The sequence below is a fragment of the Euprymna scolopes genome, chromosome 13 (genome assembly GCF_053919585.1).
Source record: "Euprymna scolopes isolate OS-2025 chromosome 13, ASM5391958v1, whole genome shotgun sequence".
NCBI lineage: Eukaryota > Metazoa > Mollusca > Cephalopoda > Sepiida > Sepiolidae > Euprymna > Euprymna scolopes.
In genome coordinates, this window is record NC_136494.1 from 103371365 (window position 1) to 103381364 (window position 10000).

The 10000-nt window shown below is 29.7% G+C and overlaps 1 long non-coding RNA gene across 1 annotated transcript in view; it reads left to right on the forward strand.

Annotated features, from left to right (window-relative positions):
- Positions 1-10000, forward strand: part of LOC145292125 (uncharacterized) — an 80943-nt gene that overhangs the window by 59412 nt on the left and 11531 nt on the right. Inside the window, exon 2 of the long non-coding RNA XR_013869556.1 lies at positions 1-10000. This exon is cut by the window's left edge and continues 3549 nt beyond it; it is cut by the window's right edge and continues 11531 nt beyond it. This is a non-coding gene — a long non-coding RNA (uncharacterized LOC145292125).

The following is a 10000-nucleotide window of genomic DNA, read 5'->3' on the forward strand; positions in this document are numbered from 1 at the left end:
ATAATGTTCTAACACAGGACCAAAACTTTAACTTTTAAAATTACATAGTTTTCAAAGTTAAAAAAAGCTCCCAAATGTATATATAGCCTGACGATTTCCTATGGAATGAAAAACACGTTTCTGTGTAGCTTGTTTGCCATAACTACATTTCTCTACACATACATTCATTTGTTTTATGACTTATCGACACATTATTGAGTCGCTTAATGCTGATGAAAGATAAAAATAGTAATAATTATTCTTTGTGATTATTCTATTTAGTCGACAGATTTGAGTTTGTTAATATTTTTTGTTGAGTAATAATTGGAAGAAAGCAGAATATTTCTAAAAAAAAAAAAATCAACTCCAAAATCCTTCAGGTTACTGAATTTGTAATGTCTAGGACATATTTCATTGAAATCCACACATTTCACCTGTATATGTTGTCTCATGAATAGAATCTGATGACCAATAAATAATGAAGGATCTTCTTTAAGCAGACGTGAGTTTGTCACTATTCTGTAAACCTGCTAGTTTCTCTTTGATTGCGTCTTAGAATTTGCAAATCAACGCATCTAACCGATGTATTTTCCAAATCAAATGGAGCACGACAGTCAATACAGAAGCAAGGCTCTTTTTCTGTAAGCAGACATTTGTTGCCAATTTAGAATCGGACAAGTTTGACCTCCGCTATTTTCTCTCTCTCTCTCTCTCTCTCTCTCTCTCTCTCTCTCTCTCTCCCTCTCTCTCTCAACACGCACGCACACACACACACACACACACACACACACACACACACACTTTTTCTTTCTTCGTCTCGCTATCTTTTTCTGAACGTCTGATCAATATCATATAGTAATCTTTTTTAAGAAGATAAATGTACCACCTCTGTGTTGCCAATTTAGAGTCGGACAAGTTTGACCTCCACCATTTTTTGTCTTTCTCTCTGTCTCTCTCTCTCTTTCTCTCTCTCTCTCTCTCTTATTTTCTCTCACTCTTCTTTTCTCTCATTCACTCTTTCTCTCTTCGTCTCTGCCAATCTCTCTCTCAACGTCTGATCAGTATCATAGAATAACTGTATTACAGAAATAGTTGTTTAAAACTGCTATAGCTGCAAAACCTCTTCACCTCTGTCATCTATTACAGAAATTTAGGGCCTCCTTGTATTCTGGTTTGAAATGAAGCAAATAATTATAATAAAAATAAATCAAATAGATAGTACATTGCACTAGACGCTGATAACTGGCATATGAATATGCTGATCCCCCAATAAAATCATCGTTGGTTCTAGGAAACAAAATAAAATTTTCTGAGGTCCTGGATATGACCTTAAACTATATCCAATGGTGAGGGCCCCAGCTTGCAGGCCTTAGGGAGTGTGGAGCCACCCTTTAATTGCCATTGCTCCCAGGTCCACTCTGACCCGGAGTGGTAGCACCTGTTAGGGTCCCAACTATGGGTTAAATAGAATACGACTTAAAAAAAACAAATATACTATATTAAAAAATCGTTCTTCAAAATCACCAGATTCGGCATTAAATAACCTGAAAAGGGTTGATATGCCGTAAAACAAAACAACCAACCGAACCAACCAACCGAACCGAAAATTTTCTGACCTCTCATAAAAACTTAAACAAGAATCAAACTCCACACAAAGTAGACCGAAACGAACACATTACCATTATTTATAGTGAGAAATAGTTTGGGGAAGAATGTGTGGGATCATTTTGGCATATAAATGAGATTTCCCTTGTTTTAAGTTCTCGTTATTATGTAGAAGTCTTATTAAGTTTTTATGCTTATGCCTATTAATAAATGAATAAATAAAAAAAAAACAGTTTTTGAACAATGGATCAGTTTAATACTTATGATTGTCATTTGTTTTAAAAGAAAAAAAAATATTATGGGAAAAATTATAAGGACATCTGAATAAAAAATTATAAGGACATCTGAATAAAAAAATTATAAGGACATCTGAATAAAAATAACATGAACATTGAATTATGGGAAAATAATAAAACAGCTAGAAAGCTATGAAATGCATTTTTTTTTTAATTGTATTTATTTATTAAAAATACATTGTAACGATTTTAGTACTTTTTTATCAGCAATGATTATATAAGAATAACATTCCCCAATTTTTTAAAATGACATAATTTCAACGGTATCACATAATGGCTAGATAAACCTGCGATTAATCCTAAGATAAATACAAGCTGCTTTAGAATATTCTAGAAATTAATACCATAGTACCTTTAATGTACGTATGCACGTGTGTCATGGTTTCCAGATCATAAATTATTCGATCGGGGGATGGGTGATAACATACTACGGACATTAAATTAGTATATAGATACACTAATTTAACGTTTGTAGTAGGTTATCAGCTTCTATCCTCCTTTTTAATAAAGAGGATCTCCCGATCACTGAAGGCGTAATGTAAAAAAATAAAAATAAAAATAAAAAATAATGACGTTGCTTTTGGTCTGGGCGTGAAACTAAAATATACCTTCTTGGCCTTCTGGCTAGGATCCAAAGGTAGTATCTGTTCCGCCTAAAGATGGTATAATGATATTGTGGGGTTTCTGTTTGCGCCGGGCGTCGATACAATGGAAATATGTCATATAGTCTCCTATAAAGATATTGCAGATAAACAGTAATAACCAGATATATTCTGACACTACATTAACCAGATTACTTGGATAAATAATTTTACAGTTTTAACAAAACGGCTACAATAATTTTGTAGGGTCTCTATTCACCTTGAACGTCCACTGAATGGCCAGCAGCAATATGAATTACATATGGAATTGCCACAGTTCCCACTAGTATTCTAGAAATAGATAATGAGATCCTCAAAACACTGGAATCATATTTTACTTTTTTTATCTTTGATTAAAAATGCCAATCAACAATTAATTAAAGTGCATTCCTTGTTTTACAAGTACTGTACAATAAGAAGGGGAGGGGCGAATGAACTGGAATTGGATGACCTCGTCCTATGACGCAAGTCGGTTTATGGGTCAGACGTTGAATGGAGCAAAGTTCGGATGAACTTAAACCCTGACCGACAAAAATGAAACCCGGGAATAAGATGACGTAATTCGGCCGCAAATAAGACCAAATGCAAATATCAACAGGGTCATAATGTGGGTCGATTACGTAAATCGATTAACGGGAAAATTCATAAAAAGCAATCATAAACAAGTCAAGAGAGACAGAAAGAGAGAGGTGACAGCAGAAAAGGACAGACGACGCTCAACTGCCTGTCACGGTCGCAACCACACCCTTCCCGCCACCCTCTCATTCCTTCACCGCCGTATTGATGTGTATATGTTGTTATTAAATAAATCAAATTGTTTTATAACAAAGCGTCTTGTTATTCATAGATAGATGAACAGCGGTGATTCCATTCACTAGACGAGACAACAACATATGCATATATGCCCAAACAAACTATCTCTCTATCCATCGAGATATTCAAAAATCTCGGATAGCTAGAATATAGACGGTGCTAACAAAATAGACGTCACGGCCATATCACCCAGTATATAACAGTACTACCATGAAATAGGAACTGACAAACTTAATAAACTTGTACCTCCTCAAAGTAAATACCAAACGACTCGCAGCAAAATCACACCCCTTCTAGATGCTGGAAGATTTTTCTATTCTAATAATTTCTTTTCTCAAACAGCTTGCCTTTGAAATTCTCTTCTTGCTCTCTCTTTCCTCGACGGTACAAACACACAGGCATTTTAATGTAACGAGAACAAACATTTTGCGGCCCAATTCCACACCAAGATTACTCCCAATAAATATGGCCCCTATTACAGTAGCCCCATATGCTCGAGGAAAACAAAAGTAAAAAAAAAATAAAAATAAAGAAATATGAAAAAATAAAAAAATAAATAAAAACGCTACAATACCTAATGTATATATTTACTGGGTTTAACTCAATCAGTTACCAAACAAATTTAATATTATTTAAAAATATTTTTTAACTATTTTGCATTTTAAATTCTGATTCTTAAAACTTTCAACTGAAATATTTGAAATATTAAGAAGACAATGTGTTAATATATTGCCAATATAAGTATATCATAAACTCAGTTTTAATAATTAGTTTATTTTTTATAGTGAAATTCGAAAGATTGGATCTAATCTGATTTTTTTCAAATTTCTTTATGGTATCATTGGTTGCAGGAAGAGGACTTGAAACAGTGTAAATCCTATGACATCCTTTATGATATTAGTAATAAAACAAAAACTGTTGTTGATCGAATTAAATATGAAATTCGAAGAAATCGATTGGGAATAATATATTTTGTTTTTAAGAACACATACTGAATATTTTCCAAATCTGACTGACTGAAGAGTTTTAAGTAATTACCTATCGTAAACAAAGCTGTTTAAACCAAAGAAATAGGATCAAATCAACTTTAGTTTTATTGCATGATTTTATTTATTCATTGTATAATTTTCTTTATTTCTACGAACATAATTGGCTACATATATGCATACATTTTTCAGCTGTGATTTTGTTCGAAATTCAGCATCATCAGCCACGAGTCTCAACTGGTTTCAAATACGAATTGTGGTTCACATTTGAAACTAATTGAGACTAGTCACCTGCTGAAGTTGGATTTATAAAAAAACGAAATCACAGCTGAAACATGTATGCACGTATGTAGCCAATAATGTTTATATAAATAAAGAAATTCATGCAATAACATGTTATTGATCACTATTTTATAAGTACCGGAGTTTCATTCGATTAACATCTACAAAACCACAGCAATCCAATCATTATATATATATATATATATATATATATATATATATATATATATATATATATATATATATATATATATATATATATATATATATATATAAATTTAGGTATTTAAATTTTATGATTTGAAAAAGTTCATCTTCAAATTTAGAATTTTTTATTGTATGAAAACAAAGAATACAATTGGATAAATCTATTTCCTTAACCCATGAGTTTTCGATGCTTATTCATCTCCTCAGAGGAAAAATATTAGCAAATGTTTTTATTGGTTCGCAACTTATTTGCTAAAAGCAATGAACATGTATATATATATATATATATATATATATATATATATATATATATATATATATATATATATATATATATATATAATATATATAGTGCTGAATACATATATGTACTATTTATGATGGAAACATAATTGCATTTGTGTAGCTATTAATTATATTTAGTTATATTTATATATTAATACCCAGTCAGTACTTTAACTACTTAAAAAACTCGATATCTCAAAACCAGGGTTTACTGATAAAACATAATGAAATGGTTAAGAAGAAACTTAAGATTGAATTGTGAGTCAATTTTCTCGCTTGGCCTGCAGTCATCAGTTACTTTGTACATCTAAAAAGAATCAAAATAAATTTTTCATTATATTTGCTCCTAATAAATTTCTTCTAAATAAGATAAACATTTTAAATTGCTTTCAAAACCTGATATAAAAAATGAATCCTTCAAAATGATTTTGAATTGATTTCGTATTTAATTTCTTGTCTGTGCATAAAATACATTTGAAATCCCAAAATATAAAATTTTAAATCAAAACCATTGATTTTTTTTACAGTTTATCTGAATGAACTCTATAAATTTAGGGGCTCAATTGAAAAAATATTTTATAAGAATAAAATTCTGTTATGCATTTTAAAGGGCATGACATGGCCCTATCAGAATTCATCTGTAAAGTGGATTGAGGACAACTTTGAAACGTTTAAGGAAATTTTCTCTCTCAGGGCATCCATTTTATATACAAAATAGAAAACAAAAACACGTTCACCATTTTTAAGCATTTAAAAGTCAGAATTTAATTTATAAAAGAAAGAAAATGTAAAACAACAGAAGAACCCTAACCCTAACCCTAACTCTAATTCTTACTCTAACGATTTTTATTCTGTATTTTTTACTTGAATTAATCTTGCAGTTTTTTCTTGTTGCCTTTATACCACGTATTAAAACTTTGGTGGAGAGGAAAGGCTTCACCTTTGACATGCAGGTTCAGCTGAAAGAGTTCAAAAAGTCCCAAGATTATTTTATAAAAGAAAATAAATGTTTAATTCTCACTGTCTACCTCAAATTCTACTACAATTCTCCCACACATAACAATTGCAAGAAAACAACACCGACCTGTGATTTTCTTTATGGACAAAAAAAAAAAAAAAGAAAAAAAAAAGAACAGCATTTAAAAGAAAGAAAAGCAAAAGTAGAATCAAAATATATACAAATAAAATATCGAATCTTTTGGAGGAGTGGCGGGAATTACACATGTACACTGACGTGTAAATTCACGCATACATCTATGCCCATTCGTGTGTGCAACATGCAAAAACTTTAATGTAATGTGAACAAACATTTTGCTGCCTAACTTCTCATCAAGGTTGCCTCTCTAATAAATCTCGCCCCTATCACAGTAGCCCTTTATGCATATGCCTTGTTTGAGATGAAACGTTGCAGTTTTTTGTCACTGTTGGTGTTCTACTTTGATATCGTTGTGATTATAACTTTTGTAATATTTTTAAAAGTCAACATCTCAGTACGAGACATCTGTGGTTTCAGTTCACCAACAATGCTTAAGAAAACATTACAAGCACAAAATTTCATGGGATTCAATATTTGAAATATTTGATTATTTATTTTTTACTTAAACTGTCTATAGGGCTGAAAGGCAGCAGTAAAAAAAAAAGAGAGAGATTGATAGACGACAGTAGGAAAGTAGGCTGGAAATCTGCAGTAGGTAAAAGCATCAAACGATTGCAGAAGAAAAGAAAGCAGAAAGACTTCAATAGACAATAAATAGTGCAAAAACTGTAAAAAAAAAGAAGTCAAAAAGACATCAATAGACAATAGACAGTCTAAAAAACTGTAAAAAAGAAGGTGCAAATGCTTCAATAGATAAGAGACAGTCTAAAAGAACGTAGAAAAGAGGGTTGTTATACTTCTGTAGACAAAAAAGCTGAAACTTTAATAGGAAAGAAGACTAATCGACTGAAGTAAGCAAAAGGGTTGAAAATGAAAATAGAAAGTTAATGAATTGGCCTTCCACACTGAATTACCAACAATTCGCATGATTTTTATTACATAAAGTTAATAATTTGTATTCAATACTAAAATATGCAACTTAAGTTGTAACAATATTAGCATAAAATCTTGTATGTTATAATAAATGCACATGCATAGAATTTAATAAATTATCAATATCAATTGAATTCATGAATATTTTCTCCCTTAAAATTAACATTGTCATTCGTGCACACATTAGGACTGATAATACATTTGTTCAATAACCAGTCAAAAAATTCTTCTGGCCTCTAAGCCCAAAACATGTGTTTTTGTATCTTTCTGTTTCTTCTTGTAAAGTCAGTTTTATGCAGTTACCTCTCATTTTGGAAAATGAAACTTAGTTGTTTTTTCTCAAAAAAATAAAAATATATGTGTAAAAGCATTAAATATTTTTGTATAAAGATTCTTCTACCAAAATTTTGAAAGGAAACAAAAACGAAACAAAAAGCAAATAGAAACCGAATAAATCCGGATCCAAAAATGTTGCTGAAAAGTGTCTTTGTTAATAATTTGAAACTTTGAATCAAATCTGGCATTTTCATTGATTAAAACGATTCCAAGAAATCATTATTAGAAGGAAATAATCTTTAGGATTTTGTCTCTTGCTGGTGTTTCTTTTTATGAATTTAATTTAATTTGCCATCTTTTTACTTTTTTATAAAAATTTGACTTCTTTTCCCCACGAAATAATGATTAAAAATAATGATTTAAAATAATGATTTAAAATAATGATTAAAAATAATAATTTAAGATAATGATTAAAAATAATGATTTAAAATAAAATTGATCCTGTGTTGTAATAGTGGCAATTAACCTCCTAATTTGCATAAATATAAGAGAAGATTTTATATAAAACTGAATAAGAATAACTAAGTAGATGAAGCTTGACCAGTAGCTAATCAGTACTGATTTTTTACTTGACAAGAATGGCGTCGCCAATATGATTTCAATTGTCTCCTGACGATTCTGAATTTATTGATACTTGATTACGATGTGCAGGAATTAAAAAAAATTAAAAGACAATAGGAAACGAGAAAGATAGATAGGTAGGTAGGTAGGTAGGTAGGTAGGTAGAGAGAGAGAGAGAGAGAGAGAGAGAGAGAGAGAGAGAGAGAGAGAGAGAGAGAGAGAGAGAGAGAGAGAGAGAGGAGTATTTATTTATCTCCTTTCCTGAAGTTTAAATACAAGATCAGAGATGGGTTAGATGGAAGTGTTTCTACAAAATGCATTGGAACCTGGTACACTCAGGTTTTCAGTCCGTTATGTAAACCCGAAAATTCAACAATCACTAGAAGAAGTACAAAACCTACTAGAGGCATAAAACCTTTATATTTCAACGAGATGTTGTGACACTGGCATATTACTCTGCCTAATCACACTATGCAACAAATTTTAAGTAAAATAAAACAAAAAACATGCCACACAAGACCTGTCTTGGGTTTAAGAAAAGCATCCTGCTACTAAATCTGACCATTATTTTCTCTAGATTGGGCACCATTTTTATGTACTATAAACCATATTTTATTATTATTGGTTAAATTATTGATAAAAAAACACAAAATTGTCAGTTTCTACAACATTCGTCCTTCTCACTCTCTTGTGTTAAGTGTCATCCTCCTTTTTTAATATTCCAGCTATAGTTTGCCAATATGCCAGGGTTCTATTTTCCTTTAAAACGTTTTTCCATCATTGAAATATTTTGATGGAATCTCTCGCCATGTTCATCACTCACATCATTAAGAATCTCTGTTGAATTTCCGAAAGTGACAATTTTTGCAAAAAGCTGTATTTAATTCGACAAAAGGAAGGTCAGAAATGGATTTTCCTTGCCATTATGCATATAAAAATGTTCACAGATATTCTGCACTTTCTTTTTAGCATTGCACACTATTATCATGAGTGTAAGAGAGAAGCTATATAAAAATATTTTTTTAAGTTTAGCTAATAAGAGAAGCTATATAAAATATTTTTAAAAAGTTTAGCTAATAAGAGAAGCTATATAAAAATATTTTTAAAAAAGTTTAGCTAATAAGAGAAGCTATATAAAAATATTTTTAAAAAAAGTTTAGCTAATAAGAGAAGCTTAACTCGTGATTAACCAGTGATAAGCTTTTAATTTACAACACCCTAAAATATTAAAAAAAACATAAATTGATCAAAGTATTTTTTATAGTCTCTTCGTGAAATCGATTCGTACTTGAATCGATTATTTTAGAGATGCAAGAATAAAATAATCAAATGATAATAAATGTATAATGACCTTTTATTAAATATCTTATTTTTTCCACTCAAAGTAAATTTAAGTAAAGTTAAATATAGCACACGTTACCAATCTTTATGCGTAGCAGATGTGTTCAAAAATTCATAATTATCGATCAATTAATTTAGTTATTGGTCGCATACATACAAACAAACATACATACAAACAAATATACATACAAATAAATATACATATAAACAAATATACATACATACAAACAAATAAAACAAATATACATACAAATAAATATACATACAAACAAATATATATACAAACAAATAAAACAAATATACATACAAATAAATATACATACAAACAAATATATACGAAAAAATATACATACAAATAATATATATACAAATATACATACAAATAAATATACATATAAACAAATATACATACAAATAAATATACATACAAACAAATATATATACAAACAAATAAAACAAATATACATACAAATAAATATACATACAAACAAACATACATACAAACAAATATATATACAAAAAAATATACATACAAATAAATATATATACAAATATACATACAAATAAATATACATATAAACAAATATACATACAAATAAATATATATACAAACAAATAAAACAAATATATATACAAATA